The 23,060-nt window shown below is 38.5% G+C and overlaps 1 protein-coding gene and 1 long non-coding RNA gene across 42 annotated transcripts in view; both read right to left on the bottom strand.

The window, feature by feature from the left end:
- TCF4 (transcription factor 4) overlaps positions 1-23,060 on the bottom strand; it is a 353,993-nt gene that overhangs the window by 147,431 nt on the left and 183,502 nt on the right. Inside the window, exon 2 of one of the 41 annotated variants that reach the window (XM_081801173.1) lies at positions 18,992-19,240. The exons of the other annotated variants lie outside the window; for them this stretch is intronic. The gene's annotated coding sequence lies outside the window, so the exon portion shown is untranslated. The remainder of the gene's footprint in view (positions 1-18,991; positions 19,241-23,060) is intronic. 41 annotated transcript variants of the gene reach the window in all.
- On the bottom strand, positions 7,990-18,985 carry LOC145716740 (uncharacterized). The gene is made up of 2 exons (XR_014139580.1): positions 14,912-18,985; positions 7,990-14,714 (listed from the first exon to the last, which is right to left on the bottom strand). It is a non-coding gene; the product is annotated as an uncharacterized LOC145716740 (long non-coding RNA).

The following is a 23,060-nucleotide window of genomic DNA, read 5'->3' as shown; positions in this document are numbered from 1 at the left end:
CACTCTCAACTGTAAGGTCCTAGAAGTTGAGGTCTTTATGCTGTTGACACACAGTCCTACATATATAGCAGATAGTCAATACATATTTAACAACTGGATTTAATCATGGATATGTCAATGAAGGAATAAATGAGTAACTGCTCAGTTTTCTGATCCATAAAAGGAGGATATGAGTGCCGCCTTCTTTACTGTCTGTAAAAGCACTTGGAATGCATGCAATTCTAGGCAGGCATATCTTTGTGCAGAGTCGCACAATTGCCAAGAGGTGGGAGCAGCCTGAGCGTTCATCAGTGAATGAACAGATAAACATGTACATACAATGGAATATTACTCAGCCTTAAAAATAAGCAAAATTCTGACACGTGCTACACCATGGATGAACCTTGAGGACATTACACTGAGATAAGACAAATACAGTATAATTCTACTTATGTGAGGTACCTACAGTAATCAAGTTCATACAGACAAATTGAATGGTGGTTGCCAGGGGCTGGGGAAGTGGGGAGAATGAGGAGCTGGTCTAATGGGTGTAGTGTTTCAGTTTTGCAAAATGAAAACGTTCCAGAGATTGGTTACCCAACAATGTGAATATATGTTAACAGTACTGATTGATACAATTAGAAATGGTTAAGACGGTAAATTTTATGATATGTATTTTTTACCATAATAAAATTTTTTTTTTAAGTTCTATGTAGGGAGGCTGGCTTGCGATGATGGATTGAACACATGCTTCTACTCTTTCTCCAACCCCACATCTCATAAATGATCGTGCATTTGTGTGTGCATGTGTGTGTATAAATATGTGTAGATTTAGAAGAGATATAAATACTAATAAGTGCTTAAAATAAGAGAGTGTATTCAATGCACTAAAATTTTGAATGGTTCTTGAAACATAAAAGTAGCTGGATTGGCTATGTAATGGAAAAAGAATGAATCATAAGCCAAGCCAGAAGACTGCAAGGAACAAGAGCTAAGTCCAGGGTGCTCCAAACCTGGGGTCAATCCATAAATGGAGCGAGAGGGGGGTCTGATACAATAATCAGTGAGTGAGTGGAGTGCTGTCCTTAGAGCTGCTAGATGAGCCAGGGCCAAAATGAGATGGAAAAAGGGAACACATGACTTTAGAACTTGAATTTCATATCTAGCCAAATTGCATTCAAAAAGCTGGTCAAAATGAAGACAATATAGAAAAATAAACAATTCTGAAAATTTATACCCCCAAACTTCTCAAAGAATTATATAAAGATGTATAACCACACAATGAAAAAATAAGCAAAACAGAAATGGCACGGTTTCCAAGAAAAAGTAAGTTGTGTCAAGGAAGTCCTTTGTGATAACTGATGCAGGAAAAGAAGAAAAGTCTAGAAGGAAGTATATTGATCTCAACATGTTAGGTAAAGGAAATGAGTGGAAGTAGAAACTGGGGAATGAACAAAGTGCTAACATTCATTCTTATCTTGTTCAGGAAATATATAGATACTAACCAATTCTAGATTTTAATAGAAAAAAAATGATTTTAAATATGTGAGTTAAAAATGAAAGGATAATTTTTAAAAAAGAAAGAGTAATTTTTACAAGGAAAATTTCTGATGTATAATTCTCATAACATTAGGGGGGAAAAGCAGCAAAGAGATAAAACAAAAGCAATGTGATCAAGCCAGGAGAGAAAGGAAAATAAACAAGAAAACTTGGGAAATATAAAAATTAACATGGCAAGAATTAGTTCAATGTATTTTAATGACTATAAATGTAACCTTATTTTGTTGTGTTTATTTTGATATTATATTTCTTAATTAAGTTACAGTTATAGGCTGTCCCATTGTGTATAACAAACCACCAAGAGTAAAACAGACATAGACTATGAAAAATGAAAAGATACAAAACATATGTAAGAAAAAATCTACAAAAGAAAGCATGGACAGCAACAGTACTATCTGTTGAAAGCCAATTCAAAATTAATAAAAAGAAAAAAGAAAGATATTTCATATTGATGAAACTTCTAGCCCACCAAAAGTATAAAACATTCATGAACCTTTAATGTCTATGATATACCTTGGAGGTATATTTTAAAAAATGAATACATGAGAAATTGATAAATCCATAATCAAAGTGGAAGACCAGAACAAATCTCAAAAATTTAAAGCAAGTAGACTGAAAATAAGTAAGACACTACTTAATATATTAAAATACAGAAGACAGAGTATTCATTCTTTTCAAGTGCAGATGGAATGTTCAAAAACTGATAGTGGATAAAGCCACACAAAAAGTCTCGCTGAATCACCCCAAAGTAGGAAATATCCATGACACTTCCTCATCCAAAATGCAATAAAATAAAAAATTAAAAACAAAACCATACTTAACACCACCACCATGAAAAACATTTTATTAAAGTGGAAATTTTAAAACCGGATTTTAAATAACTCTTGGGACAAATAGGATAAATAGGATTAATAGGAATTTTAAAATGACATTTAAACAAAAATTGACTGGTAGCAGTATATACAGACATCTTTGGGATGCCACCAAAGCAGTAATCAAATGAAAAATTATGGTCTAAAATTGTGTATTAGAAAATGTTAGAAACAAAATTCAATGAACAAAATGTACATTATAAAAAAACTAGGAAAAGTTCATACTAAAAAAAAAAGCCATGAATTATTAGCATTTTTTTAAAAATCATGAAATAACAATAAAACAAAATGTAGGTTATCAGTAAAACCAAAAGAAGATTCTTTTGAAAGACCAAAGAAAGCACAGAACCTCTGGCAAGTCTGAGAGAAGGAAAAACAGAGAGAAAGAAAAAGAGAAAATGCAAGTCAACAAGATCACAAACTAGATCTGGATAAAAATCTTAGATACAGGTAAAGAATTTTTTAATGCAAACAGAATGTATAATTTTATGCAATACATTATAAAGTCTGGAAAAATGGATGTTTCCTAGGACAATATTAACTGTCACAATTGACACAAAGAGAATTTGAAATTGAAAAGTTAGTAAAAATCCAGTTCTAAAGTACCACCCCAGGCACTTTCTCACAAATGTCAAAAATTTGTCTTACGTAAGCTACTTTATGGTACAGCAAGAAGTAGGTACATTTTCTGATGCATTTGACATAAGCATCATAAAGGCGAGATGTCAACGAGGCAAAGTAACACAAAAAAGAAAATGACAGGCTACTCACTCTCCAGGCAGAACAAAGAAACAAAATCCCAGAGTAACATGGGGCATACTGAATTTAGCCGCAAAATTTCTAGGATAAACTCTGTTTTCCATTTTATATTAAACCTTGTTTTGCCAGTTTATAAAAAAAAATTTAAATACAATAGAAATGTATGTAATTTACACAAATATATAAAATACAAAATTCTATATAAAATGGCCAAGCAGGGTTTATCAGGAATTTTTTAGGAGAACCTCAAGTTTTAAATTCATATATATACAGCTTTAGTGTGTACACACACATACATCTATGCAACATATTCAACTTAAGAAGTCATGGATCATAAGAAAGTTTTCTTAATCGATTTGGAGCCTATTTATTTAATGATGAAACACTACAAGATTTGGGGCTCAAGTTAGAAAAGGGAGAGCTGATCTGTATTCCCATTATCCTTGTAACAATTCACTGCAAGTCTTGGCCAGTATACGAGGATGAGGGAAAGAAACTGGAAAGACACTCTAAGAGACAACATTGTCAGTATTTGCTTATGATTTTCTTACTAGAAAATTTTAATCAACAACAAAAAAACCAACCAGAGGTCAGTAAGAAAGCTCTGTAATGTTATGGGCTATAGGTCAACATAAAAAATTTTTAAAAACCCCACTTTCTTATATTTCAGCTACCCAATTAAAAATTGTAATGGGAAAAAAAATCCCTTTAAAAAAAAACAAACAAACCTAAGAATAAAATTAACAAGAACGTTTTTAGAAAGTATACAATTTTCCTGAAGCCACAAGTACATCTTTGTAAATACGGGGTGGGAAGAGAGAATTTCTTAAATAGCATGTCTCTGTGTTGTAACGAAGGCAGTTCTCCCCAAATTAATCTATAACTGCAATGCAGTTGTCCCTTTAGCATTTTCCTTAACATTCTTAAGTGTCTGAATTGTTAAGGATGTATTCATGTATTAATTTATACTATTTTTTGCAGGCATGAGTATAGGGGAAAGAAAATGCTATGCAATTTTATTGCAGTGCATTCTGAGGCCCAAAAGAAGGTATGGCTGTTGGGGATGCTTGCAAACCACACTAAAAATGTTAAGTCAGAAAAGGGCCTAGAATCCAGACTTTGACTTCTTTTCACAAAACTCTTCTTTCCACAACACAAAGCCAGTCCCTTTTGTCTCCTGCTCAAACCTAAGTATTCAAAGAAGAGGTGACATTTCTCAACTTCCACTCAAAACTGTGGCTTTTCTAGTGGCTCTTCAGAGCTGGAGTGCCTTCTTGCACGTGCCGCATCCCATCCCACTTTCCCACACTTGACTTGGGCCACCCAATGCCACCCATTCTTATTACACAGCCAGTCCAGTTAACCTGTGGGGACACATCATAGATGCCTGTGGGGAAATGACCCTGGGGACCCTCAGGGTGCCCCTGACATTTAACCTGAATCATAGCATGGAGGTTTCACCACCAAAACGTTCATCAAGTCTTTTTTTTTTTTTTTTAAATAGAAGCTATGGAAACCACTGTTTCAAACAGTCATTTAAGAGTTTGACTTTCCTGTCAGAATTTTAGCAAGGACTTGCTACCTCTGCCCTTTCATTAATGTGGTTCAGTAGGAAAGGTAGAGCAAGCTTGAGAACTAGCTGGGACACTAAACTCTGAGTGTCAGTAAACCATCACTAAGCTGTAAAACTGAGAGCCTCACACTTCATCAGTCATTGCTTGCCCACCAGCCCCAAGTCTCATCTTACCATCTGTATTTTTCAATGAAGCAATTGTCCACCAGCATGGTCTGATTGATCCAGAGCCTCTGATCTACTTGGTAAGCTTAATGTTTAAAAAAATGTAAAAAGTGGTACCCAATGGGAGCTAAAGGATAAAATACCTTCTCTGTTTGAGGAGAGATAGCAAAAAACTGGAGAGAGAGCAACTCTTGTTTCAATTTCTGAACATATTACTATCAGACCCCCCCCACACACACCCAAGTCTCTCTTTACCTCACAATATGAGAACTATAAACCAAGCCACTCTTGAGGCTAACCCCTAAACTTTCCCTCTACCTAATGGGCACATTTCTCTTGGAATAGAGAATAAAATGATTTACTTTGTCCTATTATTATCAGGAAAAAATATGAATCAGAGTCATAAGCGGGAAAGCCTAGGGGAAACAAATGATATATTAAATAGTTATGCTTATATTTAACTGATACAAATAGCCTCTGGGGTATATCCCATAACATTGTCAAAGAGGCTACTGAAGTCTTGTAGCCCTTGACCATGCCAACCCGGTTATTTCAAGAAGGACTTTAAACCCATCATGTTACAGGTATCTCATGAGTGGTACCCGATGATGCATCCTCCACATCTATCATCCTTCTAAGAGAAAACCTGCATTTTACTGGGAGCACTGAACATGTACAAAAATAATTCAATAAATGCTGCTAACATTTGAAATCAAGGGCAATTAAATACTGTATTGAACTTGCTATTATATTATAAAACAAGATATATTATGTCCAGGGGGCAGAGGGCCAAATCCTAGCTACCATGAGCTATTTTGTAGCTCTAGAAAGATTATTTTATTTCTTTTTTTTTTACTCTGTAGACTAGAAAGAAGACCATCTAACATTTTATTAAGGTTATGTTATTTTCTCTTAACATTGAATTAGGTTTTAGAAATTTTTTTATAAAACAGAGAGGGAGAGAGAAAGAATACCTACCTTCTCAGCAGGAAAATACCAAGACAAATTAATGTTACCAAAGTTCCAAGTTACACCAAAATGAAGAGTTTCACTAAGAATACTTGGCCAATGGATTTTAGAAACAATAACCTATTCAAAGATACTGCTCACTCCTGACCACCAAAAGTCAAAGGTAAGCTACAGTTTGACTAATAACTTTCCATTTTATAATAATAGCCAACATTTATTGAGCACATTCCATAGGCCAGACTCTTCTTAGTGCACTACATACATTAAATATTCAATTCTCACAAAATCCTATTAGGAAGGTGCTGATATTAATACTATTTCATAGATAGGGAAGAGAGTGAGGTTTGGCAAGATTCACCAACTTGCCCCAGACAAGACATTTGGCTAATGGAGCTAGGAAGACTGATTTCAAGGCTGCACCCTTATCCTCTAACCCAAGTTAAAACTTGCTTTCAATGAAGGCTCAAAATAAGATGTCTCTTGCAAAACTAGCCCAGCACTAAAATTATCTCAATATTCTATTCACAAAAGATGACAAGTCCTTAGTTGTGTAACAACTTCTGATCTATTTCATTTCTATTCATTAGATGAGCCTCTCTCTTTCAAAAAACGTATTTAGTCTAATTGTGACTAAATTTACCAGTAACAGTTATTTATAGCAAAACATAAATGTAGAAAAGTGCAAGCCACTTTTTTCCTTTTTTTTTTTTTTTTAAGAAATAGCATCTTGGGGGGCATAAGAAGGGGTGGGAAGGGGGAAGTGGGTGGGAAGAGGAAAGCAGAAAAGGCAAAATATCCAAATCCACATGATACGTAATACAGAACCAGTATGTACATTAGATAGTGTGCCTGCACAAATAAGAAACAGTCCATTGGGGGCTCTATAGTGGGAAGGAGGTGCCAAACTCATAGACAATAATTATACTTGAATGGGGAGCAGAGATCTCCAGAGGAGGCAAAAAGAGATCCAGGAGCACTGAGGAGGGATTGTGTCCCTGGGAAGCAGAAGAGGCCTCCAGGTCAGAAAGCCTTGCTTGAGAAAAGGCAGGAAATTGACCAGGACAGGGAAGAAAGGAAGGGGGACCAGGCCTCAAGAGCTGATTCATCCCCCAAGAGCATGGATCAACTCAATTTTTTTCGTGAAACAGTTCATTTATTCAGGTTTCTGCCCAATTTCAACACGCTTACTCCAGAAAGCTAGAACTTAGCATTTTAAGAATTTGACTTAATAATAATAACAACAGCAGTAATAAAAGCAGGTCTGGTACGTACTAGATGCCAGTTCTTCATCTTTGGAGTGGTATGCTCATACACCACCTTGGTGGCAAGGCACATTCCCATGGTATAAATACTCCCACTGCAGTTGATTTCAAGGTACCAATGATTTAACAGTCAGCCTACAAAATTCCTGAATATTTGACTAGTAGCTCTCCTTCTTCACAAGATACTTGTCAGTTTTAGTTCTTAAAGACTAAATTACTTAGGGAACTCTGTGGTAACGTTTAAATTATGAAATCATTCCTTTGAGTATTAATCCTGGTATTCTGTGTCATCTCCAGAATGATTTCTAATCATCTTACCCTCATTTATCAATATTAAAATTAAGTTAGCATTAATCTTAAAGTCGGTATGGAACAACAACAGATTTTGAATAGCTTAAGCAATCTTGAAGAAGAAGAACCAAGCTGGAGGGCATCATATTTCCTGATTTCAAAATATGTTACAAAGCTATACCAATCAAAACAATTTGGTGCTGGCATTAAAACAGACACATACACCAATGGAATAGAATAAAGAGCCCAGAAATAAACCCAAGCATATGCAGTCAAATAATATTTGACAAGGGTGCCAAGAACACATAAAGAAGAAAGGGCATTCTCTTCAATAAATGGTGTCAGAAAAAACAGATATCCACTTGCAAAAGAATAAAACTGGACTCCTATCTATACCACTCACAAAATTAACTTGAAATAAATTAAAGGCTTATCTAAATAAGGCTTAAAACCATAAAACTACTAAAAACCATAAGACTTGAAACCATAAAACTCCTAGAAACACAGGGCAAAACCTCCTAGACAGATATCCTGGCGAAAGGATTTTTTGGCTACCACACCAAAGGCCCAGGCAAGCAAAGCTTCAAAAAACAAGTGGGACCACATCAAACTAAAAAGTTTTTGCATAGCAAAGGAAACCATCAACAAAATGAAAAGGCAGCCTACAGAATGGAAGAAAATGTTTGCAAACTATACATTTCATAAGGGGTTAATGTCTAAAATATATAAGGAACTCATACAACTCAATTGCAAGAAAGCAAACAATCTAATTAAAAAATGGGCAGAGCACCTGAATAGACAGCCAGAGGTACATGAAAAGGTGCTCGGCATCACTCATCATCAGGCAAACACAGATCAAAACCACGATAAGATAGCACCTCACACCTGTTAGAATGGCTAGCATCAACGGGAGAGGAGACAACAAACATTGAAGAGGATGTGGAGAAAAGGGAGCCCTTGGCCACAGTTAGTGGGAATGTAAATTGATACAGTCACTATGGAAAACATTATGGAGGCACCTCAGAAAATTAAATATAGAACTACCATATGATCCAGCAATCCCACTTCTGGGTATAGATTCAAAGGAAGCAAAATCAGTATCTGAAAGAGGTATTTATATTCCCATGTTCATTGCAGCATTACTTACAATAGTCAAGATAAAATAATCATCGATAGATGAATGAATAAAGAAAATGTGTGTGTGTGTGTGTGTGTGTGTGTAATGGAATATTATTCAGCCATAAAAAAAGAAGGAAATCCTGCCATTTATGACCATATGGACAAATCTGGAGCATCACACTTAGTGAAATAAGCCAGATGAAGAAAAACAAACACCGTGTATGGTATCACTTATATGTGGAATTCTTTTTTAAAAATGCTAAACTCATAGAAACCATAGAGTAGCTTGGTGATTGCCAGGGGCTAGGGGTGGTGAGGAGAAGATGGGGAGATATCAGAGGGTACCAAATTTCGGTTATAAGGTAAGTAAGTTCTAAGGATCTAATGCACAGCATGTGACTATAGTTAAAAATACTGTATTATATATTTAAAATTTGCTAAGAGTAGATCTTAAGATCACCCCCCCAAAAATAAAATAAAGTGACTGTGAGGTGATGGTTGTTAATTATCTTGACTCTGATAAATACCTCACAATGTATATGTATATCAAATCATCAGCTGTATACTCTAAATATATATAATTTTGTCAATTATACATCAATAAAGCTGGAAAAAAACAAAATTAAAAGTTAAGAAGCTGAGAAAATTTAAAAATCAAAGTCATTAGCATTGTGACATCTCTTTCATTGAGACACTTGAAACATAATCCCTCTATTTTTAAAATCATAGAGTAATTGGCTAAAAATAAATAAAGATTCAACTCACTTCTCATCACATCAGTTTTGAAGCAAATAGGGTGAATTATCTTGGGGAATTACTATTAAATTTAGAAATGTTATTTACATCAATGTTCAAGAATATGTATGGTATTAACATGCAATGGGTCCTAAGTGTGTTTACATTAAACCCTTGAAGGGTTTTGTTTCGTGCTTTTTGTTTTTGGGTTTTTGTTTTTTTGTTTTTTAAGAAAAAACTAAATCCACAGTCACATTTCAGAGGGGAAAACACCCAGGTTTGGAGAAATAACAAAACCAGGCCCAGGCCTCCGGAAGTCATTGTAACATCAGCTGCACCAACAATTGAGATGCTAAACTTGTTAAGTGAGTACCAGGCTGTGCTACAAGCCTGAGTTGCCTACCTACTGCTTTGGCATTCTCAACAATCTCGAAGTTCACTAAAAGATGATCAAATGGTGTTACTGTAACATAAAGCATGGTATACATGAAACTGTGTATGACAAGTTTGGCTTTTGCCCCTTGTTAAATCACCTAGTAATTAATTTAGAAGTATGGCAGGCAGAGAAACAGGTGTAACATTCAGAGACACGAACCAAAGGAATCCAACTATATTCACTCCTACAAATACAAGTGTAACACCCAGAAATACAAGCTAAAGATATCCAGAACACTGTTTTGTAGTCAATCCCGTTCTCCTTACACTCTATGGAACTTAGAGGCAAGAATGTCAAAAATGAGCATCTGGCTACCCAGGTTCTATCTAACGAAATCCTGGACAAGTGACTTACTGCACCTCCATTTACTCATCTGTGAAATGAGAATTTGGATTAGAGTATCTCTAGAGTATCAACAAACTCTAAAAGTCGGTGAAAAAATTAAAGTCTAAATGATTTAATGACAACCTTGACCAATATTGGACGAAGGGAGAATTGTTTCAGCTTGGAAATTAGCAAAGACTCTTGACCTTCCTTTGGAGAAGATATCTGGCATTTCTGACTCAATGTAACTGGAGTAATTCTAGAAAAAGAAAGTGTTATAAAAGCCAAATGGAAGTTGTGAAATTGGTTGCAGAATATTCCTTCTACATGAGGATGTATTAGTGTATATTTCTCTCCTTCCTCAAATGGGCATTATGTGCAGAGTTCTGGGAGGGTGAGCTTTGTCCATGAATTGCTTTCCTAAGGCAATTCGGATTCTTCAAAGTGATTGAAAAGGACATTCACAGCCTTAGTCAAAAATAAAGAAGTCAGTTAGGCTTTCGTAGTAAAAACAAATCTTGCTTCCCCGTCTTAGAATTATATTTTATCATATATAAAATGTCATTGAATGTAAGACACATCATTATCTATTTACCACCAAAGAAGAAAAAAGGGTTGCCAATTAAATTGGCATACCATAAATTTCTGAGGTGTTAAAATGTGAAAAAAATGTCTTAGAATCGACTGAATCCTGCAGCATAAGGCTTTGACACAGCACTCCTTGTATCCTGGACAAAACCATCATCTTCCAAGAGGGATTATAACTATGCAGGTGAGTCATGAGTCCCATTTGACTCAACCTTATCTCTCTACTCTCATTACCTTCATTAAACTTTTTTTTTCAAAAAAAGGAAAATTACTTATCATTTACTCAACAGAAATTAAGAAGAAAACAGTGAATGGAGGCTAACTGTATATCTCTTGAATACTTTCTGTATATCTTAATTCTTTTCAAGGGCAAAGAGTTGCCACCTTATACATGTTGTTTTGGGCATGTGTCAAGTATTTCTGAAATGTCTAAGGGATACCATTGTATAGTCTTCTTCCTTATCCCCTATTCTGATACCACAGACACCGGGAGCTGGCAGAGATCTCATAAACCATCTAGGCCAAGCCTTCACATTGCAGAGGTAGAAACTGAGCCTTCAAAAATGGTGCTACTTAGAGATGGAGGCAGGATAAGAACTCAGTTATCTGAACCCCCACAACCCCCACCCGGGCTAGGAGCTGCTAGATTCTAAATATTCTGCTCGATTATTCCTAACTTAGTCTAAAACGACAGTTTAGAAGAGGAGTCTTTCTTGTCTACTTGGCTGAATTTTCTCCAACCTGTTTAATGACACTACCTTTCTCTAATACTATCCCCCATATGGGACCACATTTGTATGGCATTAAAGTATAGCATAAAGTAAATAGTCTGGGTTGCTCAGTTGGTGAGTGTCTGACTCTTGATTTAGGCCCTGGTCCTGATCGCATGGTCATGGGATGGAGCCCTGGATCAAGCTCCTGCATCAAGCCCCACATGGGGCTCCTCAGTCAGCGGGGAGTCTGCTTCTCTCCCTCTCCCTTTGCCCCTCCCCGCCCACCATGTGCACGCTCGTGCTCTCTCTCTACTAAAATAAATAAATCTTTAAAATAAAAGTACAGACAGTCTGAAACAAATTACTCAAGTTTTCTCAGATCTTCCTTTCTCACCCAGGTTCAGTGACAAAGACTTGTAGCAAATCATGAATGAAGGGAATGGTGTAAAGCAAAGAAAGAGTAAAAAGCAATGTATTCAATATTCCCCCACACTTTCCTTTTCTAAATAAATTTTTTAAATGAATACAATAAAATATTGTCCCCCTGTTAAACTTCAGATACCACTAAATCATTTCCAAATGTAGGACGCATCCTGTGACTCAACCCAAACCAAGCCCTGCTGTCCACATGTTGTATCAGCTCTAATAGATGCTCCAATAAACAGAGCTTCACTGGAAGACACTACAATGAAGCAAAGAACTAAACATTAAAACTCCCGTGCTGAAAACTGTATAAAAATTTAAACTATTTACCCATCGCAAAAGTCCAGCTTGGTATCTCTAGTTTATAGGTAATGTCCTAGAGAGGCAGTCCGTGGTTTTATAGGATTAGTGACACAGTGTATGAAATACAAAGACTATAATCTCATGGAGATTCTGGAATCTGCCCCAAACAGGGCAGTGTCCGATTTGGCTTGAAAAGAAAAAGGAGCAACACCTCACCCAAAAGCACACATATCCCAAGGACTATTATTGTTACACAAGTCACACGTGCCATTATTGCCTTCAAAGAACACACTAATGGTGAGGTCCTAGGATGGAGATATGCCCCTCTGTCTAACCCCACCATGAAATACTGGGTCCATCCTGAAAATGAACCTCGCATCCTAGTCCATATACTCAGATCGACTGCCATCCCATGGCCAATTACTACCAAGATGTTTATACTCTACCAGCCTGATTCATCAACATGCTAGATCTCATACCTTCCTCTATCTAGACAGACTTGTGGTCACCTCCAAAAGAGACTTTTTTTCTTTTTTTTTGCCAAAATATCCCAAACCAAGATGGTCAATGGGTTAATATTCTTTTCTGAGCTCTTCAATTATGCTGCCTTCTGAGTGAGAGGGCTGGCAGGCAGGACCACACTGTCAGAACTGCAAAGAGCTCTGCAGATGTCTCTGTTGTGTTCAGTCAAACTGCAAAGGAGAAAAGATGGCCCTCTGACAACAGACAGCTGTCAATGAGATGGCACGCTCGCACTCACTAGGCCAATGAGCAGCAACGGAGGTGACAAGTGCTTGGCTAATCAGCTTGCCTATAAAATCACAGCCCTTCCCAGTGCTGCTCACACCAGCACATGAAGTGACAGCATGCACAGTCTTCAACTATCCTGTTCTCAGTCTTGTGTGTGTGTCTCTCTCTCTCTCACTCACTCACCCCAGTGTTATTAGTACCGTTACAAGGGCTCTGGTCAATACACTATGTAGAAACAAGAACAAGAGTAGGGAAAGAAATCCCTGCAGCAAAATGACCCAAAAGGAAACACAGTGACACACTAACCTATTCAGGGCTATTTTACACTGAGACTGAATTATATCAATGTCCATTATACATAAAGAGAAACGTGTATTAGACTTGAAGAGGCAAAATGATCCACCTTTTCTCCATCCTTCATCTTGTCTTTCTCCCTTCCAACCACCAGGGGGCAATTTGGGGCTAGAGCCTCATAGAGGAAGCTGAAATTCTGAGCTTTAACAAATACTTAAATATTTCGGGGAGGGGATGTGGAGGGGGGTGTGAGGTTGGAGCGAATCTGAAAGTAGGGCTGAAGGGAGAAACTCAGGGGACCTGGAGAACAGAAAAGTGAGTTCCCCAAATCTTACACTTATTTTCTTAATTAGCTAACTCTTAAGCTCAAAGATATCCCCCCCTAAACTAATAATTAAATGCTAAATTCACTAAGGAGCTACCTTATGAGCCTGACAGGTATTTTTACCTGCTGATAATAAAAATACCTCTCTCTCTCTCTCTCTGTCTACCTCCCTACTTCCCCCTCCCTCTATTTTACTTTTCTTTGGTTTTTAAAAGAGCAGCTGGTTGGAAGGAGAGGATTCAGGAAGAAAAACAGGGCAGATAACCCAAGTGGATACCGAGTCAGATCTGTGGCTGTCAACCTGCACTGCAGAAGTCAAAACACCCAAAGTCCACTTCAGAGAAAGAGGAATTTTTTTTTTAAGATTTTTTATTTATGTATCTGAGAGAGAGAATGGGAGACAGAGAGCATGAGAGGGGGAGGATCAGAGGGAGAAGCAGACTCCCCGCTGAGCAGGAAGTCCGATGCGGGACTTGATCCCGGGACTCCAGGGTCATGACCTGAGCCGAAGGCAGCTGCCTAACCAACTGAGCCACCCAGGCGCCCCGAGAAAGAGGAATTTTAACAGAATACAGCCTCACTGAAATTGACCCTAATGGAGCCAAGATCTTCCACATCCACCCGGTACCCTGGCCACTTTTATTCAGCTCTTCTTCTTCAGCTCTCCCAAACAAGAGTCCAATCTGCCTGCCACGTCTAAAATAAAACCCCCAAAGGTTTTTCTAAAATGATTTTTAAAATCACTGAAGCGTGAAAAGAAATGAAAAGAGTAAATACTGGGGATACGCGTCCTTCAAGAGTCGAGAGAAAAAGTCAGACTTCAGAACTTTTCCAGCTCTGACTCAGCTCTCCTAGCCTTGGAGGTACACAGGGTTGTCCAAGTGCAGAGAACAGGCAATGGGACCATCACTGCAGGTGCCCCAAGTCATAGACTGTCCTCATGGCCATGGCCTCCTAGCTCATCTCTGGAAGACAAAGCTGTCTTTCTTTGTGAGAAATGTAAGAAGCCATTCAATCTCTGTCTGCACTCATGACCGACGAGAAGGAGTGCCAGGACAAAGCCTGAGACCAGCCACCACTTCTCCAACTCCAACACCAACACCTACACCTCTTGAGTCAAACCAGAACAGCAGGGTAGGCATCTCAAGAACCTGGGGCCCCATTCAGGGACACCCCATTGGCTGGGTTTAATGTCACCAAGATGCCCGGCCAGTCACTGAGTTCCTAAGGATTCGGATACTCGTGCTCCCTACTCCACCCATACTCTTCTGAAGCTGTATTATCATCCACATAGACCCTACTCATGGACACCAAAATATACCAACATCACATAATCTTGGCCACTCCAATCATTTCAAACTCTTCACCACTATTCTAGCTAAATGCTTTTTAGTTGCTTTTTCCCTCTTACGAATTCTTTCCTAAATTTAAAAATCTAAGAAGCACAATCGCCATAATGTCTTGGTTGAACATCAATTTGCAATGTGTTATTTTGTAGCTTTTCCCAAATTTCATCAGCCTTGAGTATTTCTAATATTGAATGCGGTCTTTTATTTTTAGTTAGGAAAGCAATGCTTACTGTAAAAAAAAAAAAATCAAACAATACAGGAGTCTGTCAAGGCAAAAGACCAAGTATTTTGCACACACAAAACAAGGTCATTCCAGGCCACCCCAATTCGTCCCAGGTTCAGAGCAGCGGTGGGAGCAGTTCCTGGGACCAACGTGCCACTCCTCCTATCTGTTTCACCAGTTGAAACAAGGGGAGGGGCCAGCCATCTGCCATGCAGTCTCCACTGTCCCAGAGCATTCCTGGGGCAATGGGGAGATGGGGGCGGGTGCTTGGAGCAGGGAGAATAGCCACATCACAGAGGCTAAGGGGACACTGGCTTGCCACCTTGTACGTATCCACTTAGAGGCCCTAATAGCCATTTTTATGCTAGAACAGAAGAGGGAAGGAGTCAATCATTTCTACAGAGGAGGAAGTTATTACTGAGAAAAAGCCTGGGCTGTAGGAATATGAAGACTGGAGGGATGGCTGGCTACCTTGCCAATCCCTCTCAACTGAGCATAGGGCAGGTTCTCGTGGAAATCCTGATTTTGTTGCTCTGAGGCTTTTAATCACTAAGTTCATTCCACTTTTTCTTTCTCCCGCGAACATGGTCTGTGTGTGAGCTCTTGCTCGTGGCAAATGGACCTTCTGAGAGTCACATCTACGAAAAATAGAGTATTGACTGTCCTGCTCGCCGGGCTCACAGTTTGGTTCTGACCAGAACAATGGGGGCCTTATCAGTCCTCTGGGGTGCTGAAGATAGTCAAGACTCTCTCCAGTTCCATTAGGGCTGCCTGACACCCTATCTTGCGCACTTGCTTCTTAGTAATTGTAAAGCTTTTACATATTTAGGGAGCTTTTCCATCAAAATACTCTGGAATGGCTAGAGGCTCAGACACATTAATGATATCTGCACACATGTGCTTTTTATCCAAGTTCACAGCTCCTGGTCATTGAGGGTAAACAGTGTTATCAGTGATTATTATGGATTTAGTCAAATATATTTTATTCCTGTCATTTATGAGCACTTGTGTTGGCTGGTATTTACAATGTCGGGATTCTGTCACTTTGGCAACCTTCTGAGACAACATTTTTCCAATGTTACAGTGACATTTCAAAAACTCAGTATTTACAAGCAAACTACACCCTCTGGCTCTGTGATGGTATAATTCAGTGGTTGTTGAACAAAGGGATACTCGTCTAGAAATTTCTTCAACTGCTACTGGCTATTACTTCATGGCCTAGCGTAGCCCTATGTTCTTTGGAAGAAAAAGGCTACAAAGACATCAAGGAAACATTTCAATGTTACACGCTATTGAAATTTTAACCATTTTGGGTGTTTCTATCTGAGTGAGGCCTGCTGTGTGATGCTGACAAGTCTCTTAACATCTCTGAGCTTTAGCTTCCCATTTGCTATAAAGCAGCAGTAGGTACCAGGTGGCATTTAAGTCCTTTCTTAGTCTAACAGTCTATCCTTAAGGATTTCAATAACATAAAAACACAAGTTGAACTCATTATCGTCGTTAGTTTTTGTCATGTCCTATCTCAAGCTTAAAAGAGAAAGAATCACGTGAAGGAAACGTGAAGAAGCAAATCATGACCTACTCAGCTCATCCACTTCCTCCCTGTTCCTACCCAGCCTCTGTCAAACAAGATGCATCCCAGAGAGTGATGGAGGAAAAGTGGGGGACAAGATATAGTTGGTACTGCACCTCACTCCTCAGATTCAAGGCCTCGCTATGCTCAGGTGGATCGCGGTCCTTCCACCAGTGGAGTAGAGTTACTACCACTGACAGGTAATGAATACTGCAGGAATTATGCACCATATTGTGTACAACTTGTAGTTACTTATGGGAAACATTCAAAATGCTCTCTTTTGTGGATCTCTAATGACAATGCTCTGGAGGCAGAGATTGCCAGGTTCATCACACCCTCTTTGGAAATGCAGTCTTTCTCACTGACAGAGAGGTCTCAGTGCTCTAAGCTGGATGATACCTAAGTTAACAGTGAAAAGAGAGAGGGAACCATCTCTGAGAAGACTCTGTGGACTATTTGCTCTGACAAAAAGTGTCACCAACTTTATTCAGAAATAAAGAAGTGATAGGGAAAATGATAAATCTGGAGCCAAAGGACTTTGTCCCCTGGTCCCATCTCTGCCACCTGCTATTAATAGTGACAAAATTGCTCTGAGTGTTTCTGTTTGTTATCAATAAAATGGGGATTAAAAATAGTCCCTACCTCACTGGGATCACTGGCATGATTAATTTAAGACAAGAAATTTGCATGGAAGGGCTTAAACATAAGTTATTTGCTCATAAGTTATATAATTTGTTACTGTTTTTGGTTCATTTGTTCATTTACTCATCCATCCACTGACACTTGAGCAAACACTCACTGAGTGTCCTCTGTTAGGCACTGGGGATAGAGATGATAGCCCTGCTCCCTGGGGTTTTCTGGCTGAGGAGAGTGTGACAACTGTCAGGAGAAAGAAGTGGCTACCTGTGCTCAGAAGAGAGCCCCTCGTTCTGGCCTGGGTAGAACACCGAGGGTCCCTGGAAGAAACAATGCATGACCTGAATTTGGATGAAGACCATGAGTGACTGGTAAAATGAATGTAAGGGGAGAAGGGGAAACAGAGTGAAAATATTCCAGGCCAATGGAAGGGCTCTTGTAAAGACAGAGAGAATTATGAAAGAACCATTAAGGGAACTACAAACAGCTCAGTATGGCTGGGAACAGATGTGAGTGAGTGTGAAGGACAAGGCTGGAGGCCAAGACAAGGGCCAGGCTATCAAGAGTCTGTACATCATGCTAAGGATGGGCCCCTGAAGCCACGAAGGGAGGCTAAGCAAGGGCATAGGGGCATCAGGGTTTTGGGGAGAAAACCACTCCATCTGCCATGTGAGGGAGAAGGTGGGGATGGAGGGAAGTAGAGCAGTAGAGACAGCAACAGTGGTGACTGGGAGTGTGTGGGTTGGGGCAGATTTATTGATACAGGAAGCAGAATCTATGAAATCTGAACACTGAGGGCTTCTGGGAGGGGGAGGGAGATGGAGCACTCTCTGATGGCACCTAGACCATAGGTGGCTTAGTCACCAAGCCAACACAGATGGAAGGACTAATCTTGAGGGGAAATCCAACTGATAAAATTCAAGGTCAAAAGCACAATACCTTAATTGCCACATTTTACTCTAGCCCTTTGAAATAATATATCTAAATAAATGTAAGAATATGAACTTGGGAAGTTATGTGTTAGAGCCTCCAATTGGATGACTCAAACCCTCTACCAAGGTAGTGATATCATGACCTTTGGGGGGTCAAATGCAGAGGGGGGGAGAGGAATAGGGTGCTATTTCATAATAAATGTTTACTGAACACCCAAATGAAGGTATGGTGGAATATATTATTGTGGAATATTCTGGAATGTTCTGATTGTTGGCTGAGGTTCTACAGAGCTGATTTAGTATGTCTGCATTCTATTTCCAGAGCAATATCTATAAATATCTAGAACACAGATAAAATTATTTGCACCAGGTAACTAAAGGAGACCTATTGACTAGAACTCCATAGGAGCCTCCAATCTTGACATCTGAGTTTCTGAAGGCACACTAGGAAATTTAAGAGGATAGTATAGTTACCTAGGATACAATGGGATGAGAATCTGCTCTGAATGAGGTATGAAGTGGAGGCGGTCTGGAGTCTAGGAACCATAGGGTGTATGTGTTATCTGCACAAGTTCTTCTAGAAATAAATCCAAGAATAATTGCTTCCCCATGTATAAAACCCCAAACTTAAATATTCTTTCCATGGACACAATGACACCCAGGACTTGTACTCTGGAAACAAATTCAAGCCAATCTTTAAATGTGAGTAGGACTGAGAAGAACAGGTCCCTATTAGTGATTTCTCTTTGGTTGAGACAGCTAAGCGGCAGAGATGCAGAAAGACTCTCCTTGAGGGACGATGTCCGAGTCATAGCATTGTCCACAGCACATCTCTTACCACTGCTGATGTTGTGTTGGACCAGTCACTCTCCACATGACAGTTCTGAGTCGCAGAGCTCAGTGTGACTGACTTCACAGTTCAAAAGTACTGGTAATAGATATTTCCACAGATGGTAATCACATCCAGGAGAGGAAAGTTCAGTGGATGGGGCTTCAGAGGAGTAGTATGGCCTGAATTAAGTAGTATACCCCAACTTGTGCAGGAGTTTTGTTCAAAAAGTTTGTTTAGAATTTATAATGTAATTTCCTATTAAAAAAAAAAAACAACACCTCACAAAGTTGAAATCCTTCTAAGATCTTGAATTCTGAGTTTCTCGGGGTTTTGGACCCTACTTGTAAACAACGACCCTATCTAGGACTCGGCCTATTTTTTTTTTTTTTTAATAATCTCCATGCCCAACATGGGGCTCAAACTCACGACACGAGATCAAGAGGCTGAATACTCTACCCACTCAGCCAGCCAGGCGCCCCCTAGGACTTGGCTTTTTATCCCCACTACACTTGGAATCTCTGTGAACCATGAGAGGGGCAGAAAATACCCTTGTTGATCAGAGACTGAGAATCATTTCACAAGCACAGACAACCCCCAGTGGAACCAAATGACCACTGGTTTTTATCAGTAGTCCTATCAAAAAAGAAAATTCATCATTTAAGCATGCAACTATTTCTTTTTTTTTTTTTTTAAAGATTTTATTTATTTATTTGAGACAGAGAGAATGAGAGACAGCATGAGAGGGAGGAGGGTCAGAGGGAGAAGCAGACTCCCCGCCGAGCAGGGAGCCCGATGCGGGACTCGATCCTGGGACTCCAGGATCATGACCTGAGCCTAAGGCAGTTGCTTAACCAACTGAGCCACCCAGGCACCCAGCATGCAACTATTTCTAATCCTGACTGTGATCAATAAGGCTGCTTGATTTTCTTCCTCTGCTACAGCAACAATCACTTACTATTTATCTGTGACTCCTTCCTGTGAAACCATCACTTCCCAAATGTCATCGGAGGATCTATTTTCCCAGTCTGCGCTCACTTTGGGAACAGGCATCCATGTCTCATTCCCTCAGTCCATTCGTACACTGCCCTTTGAATAGCACAAAACATTCTTTCTTTCTATGAAACTATGCAGTGAGAAACCTTCACATTCTCCTAAAACGGTATATAGTTTTCTTCCTATTCATATAGTGGGCATCTTGTCTTTGGAATTTTCTCTGACAACAGCAAGCAAGTTTACAAACTTTTCTTCGTGGCTAAATCACTGAACTTGGGGCATGATGAATTCACTATGAATCATTATAGAGACACCCTACATACCTGTCTTATTCCTGTGTGGATAAAAATTTATTTTATAGACATTTATTTTTGACCAATTCTTCAAAAAATGTAAATGTTAAGGTAAGGAACTTAATCTAATCACCTGCACATGTTTTGTATGACCTGCTAACTCATTCCCTCTTCATATTATTTACTTTCCTCCCATCCAAGTACTAACCAGGCCCTACCCTGCTTAGCTTCCGAGATCAGACGAGATCGGGCGCGTTCAGGGTGGTATGGCCGTAGACTTTATTATTTACTTTCCTGCCATTATGGTGATCAAATTGATCTCTAAAAAGATTGTAAAAATCTCTATCAAAGTACAAGATGAGTTAAGATTTCAATCCTGATGTTGTAGCCTTTATGTGTATTTAATAATCACTTAAGAATTAAAGCTACATTCTGGGTCCTTTCTTTTGACTTTATCCTGTGTTTACTTCAGTGAGGCTTTTGGTGTTTCCTTCATACCACCTGCACTGTACATTTTTTTATATGTGAAGATGAGGGGAAAAGGAAAACAAAAGTAAGAATAGATAAAAGTGACTTATTATCAAAGTATGAGAAAAGCTAGCTACTTGGCTAAATAAAAATAACATATTTAGTGATTTGTAATATAAGAATAAAATGAACTCACTGGGTCTCAGGAGGTCTGCAATATGATCTTTGCAAAAGGTAGCTTGCCAATTTAATTGAGGTAGGAGTTATTTAATTTTTTTACAGGTATAGTTTTCAATAAAACTACATATGCCTATAATACTGCAATGGCAGATGTGTCTCGATTATTAGAGGTGGGCTCAAGGGAATACATACAATGGATCTTGAAATCTGTAAGCAGCTGTTGGGGGGGGGCTGAAATGATAGGGGAGGGCATTGTACCACACACACATGTTCCTTAAGTGCAGCAATGTTTTGTTATTTTACTGCAGGTGTATTACAGAGATGAAATTTAATAACTTACTGTATACAATACCAATAAAACTGAAAAGATGCAGTGCCCTGCTGTTCATTATCACTGTACAAATGAGCTCGGATTATTCTGTGTGCATGCACGGTCAATCCCCAACACATAGGGACCTCCACACCTAGAGCTCTAGAGAATGGTCACTGCTTGAAAACCTCAATGATATTCTTCCCAATTACTTTCTTATCACTGAATTGTCGTTGTCCCAAATTCACACAAACGTGGCTTTGAGGAAGGTTGAAAATAAGATACACCTAGTATTTTTTTTAAAACATCATAGAAAGTCTTCACTGGAAGATGTCTTTTGAAAGGAGAGGGTAATGAAATCAAGGAATATATAGATTTCATTAAGTACTGTAAGAATTAAACAGTGACAGAATATTCTATTCAACAAAATCCGGGGAAGCGCCAGGCTGAGGATGCTATCCCACCACAATTTGACTTCTCCCTTTATTAAGTACAAAAATAAGTGCCATACTATGAAAAACATTTCCGCATTAGAAATGCTGAAGGAAATGCAACTATGTATTCTTGAGGGGTTTCTTCTCCCAAGAAACTACTTCTGTTAGGTAATAAATAATACACTGAACATAAAAGGTCCATGCTTTAGGAAGCTCAGTTTAGTTTATCTGTGAGAGAAGGTATATGTAAAGAAATCCACATAAATATCCAGAACACACACACACACTTTTTCAAAGGATGAGGCTCAATTCTAAGCAGGTTACCATATCAGGCCCAGCAGCAGACTCAGTATCTATGCCTTTCTAAAGTATTTATTTCTAAAAAGATTATGGGGTTTTGTTGGTATCTTGCAGTGTTCCCACTATTTTAACTTGGGGTCTCAGTTTTAAGAGTTTCAGAAAATATCTCCTTAATGATGAAACCATTTCAAGCACGGCCATAGATAAAGGAATAAATATTTCTGCCATTTAATGTTGAAAAGTTTTCCTGACGCTGCACTGGGAATATACTGCTTTTCTTATGGAAAGAAGCTCTAGGGCTATACCGATTTCTACACCATAGGCAGGTACATTTCAACATGAAATCTTATCAAGTACTCCTCAGTGTTAATTTAAATCAATTGTTTAGTCATTAACTGATTTTCTCCTTTCTCTTTACATGTCAAAAATATAAAGATGAATTGAATTCTTAATTGCTAGTGGTCATTAAAAACCCCTGAATGCTTTTTATAAGAAAAGAGAAGTTAATCTCAAGATTCTGGTGAAATCTCCATTTGGATACCAGGACTTCACTTTTTTTGGTGTCTCATAAATTATCTCAAAGCAATTTTAATTTTCTTTTAACGCACTCCCTGTCTTGAACTATTGTATAAAACTTGCCTATGCTTCTAACACATATTTTTCGTTTCATATATTTCACAAGTGAGTTAAATGCCACAATCGAAAAATTATCGGGTCACATTTAAGAGCCTGCCAAAGGTCTGGTTTCAGAATTTCACTCTATGTAGTTATTATATTTTTGAAAAAAATAATTTGATCTATGAAGAATCCAAATCCATGTAATAGCAAACCATATTCTGCCTGCATTGCACAAAAAGCAAGGCCCAAATATAATCTATACATTTTTAAGAAAGTGTTCATGCTGTTGCTAAAATGTGAATTGGCATATTCTACCCCAGCCTTTTCACAGGGAATCTTTATTGGTTTTAATGAAATTGCACATGCTAATTCTGAGGATGTTAGATGATACATGTAGACACATGTGGTTTATTTAAAAACAATTAACAGCAAAAAAAGGCCACAGAGTCAGGAGCCATGTGGCCCCTCTCCCCTCTGGA

Source organism: Leptonychotes weddellii, chromosome 13 (genome assembly GCF_054177405.1).
Source record: "Leptonychotes weddellii isolate Sample4059 chromosome 13, ASM5417740v2, whole genome shotgun sequence".
Classification (NCBI taxonomy): domain Eukaryota; kingdom Metazoa; phylum Chordata; class Mammalia; order Carnivora; family Phocidae; genus Leptonychotes; species Leptonychotes weddellii.
The sequence above is the reverse complement of the archived record's forward strand: the minus strand, read 5'-3'. Positions and strand labels throughout refer to the sequence as shown.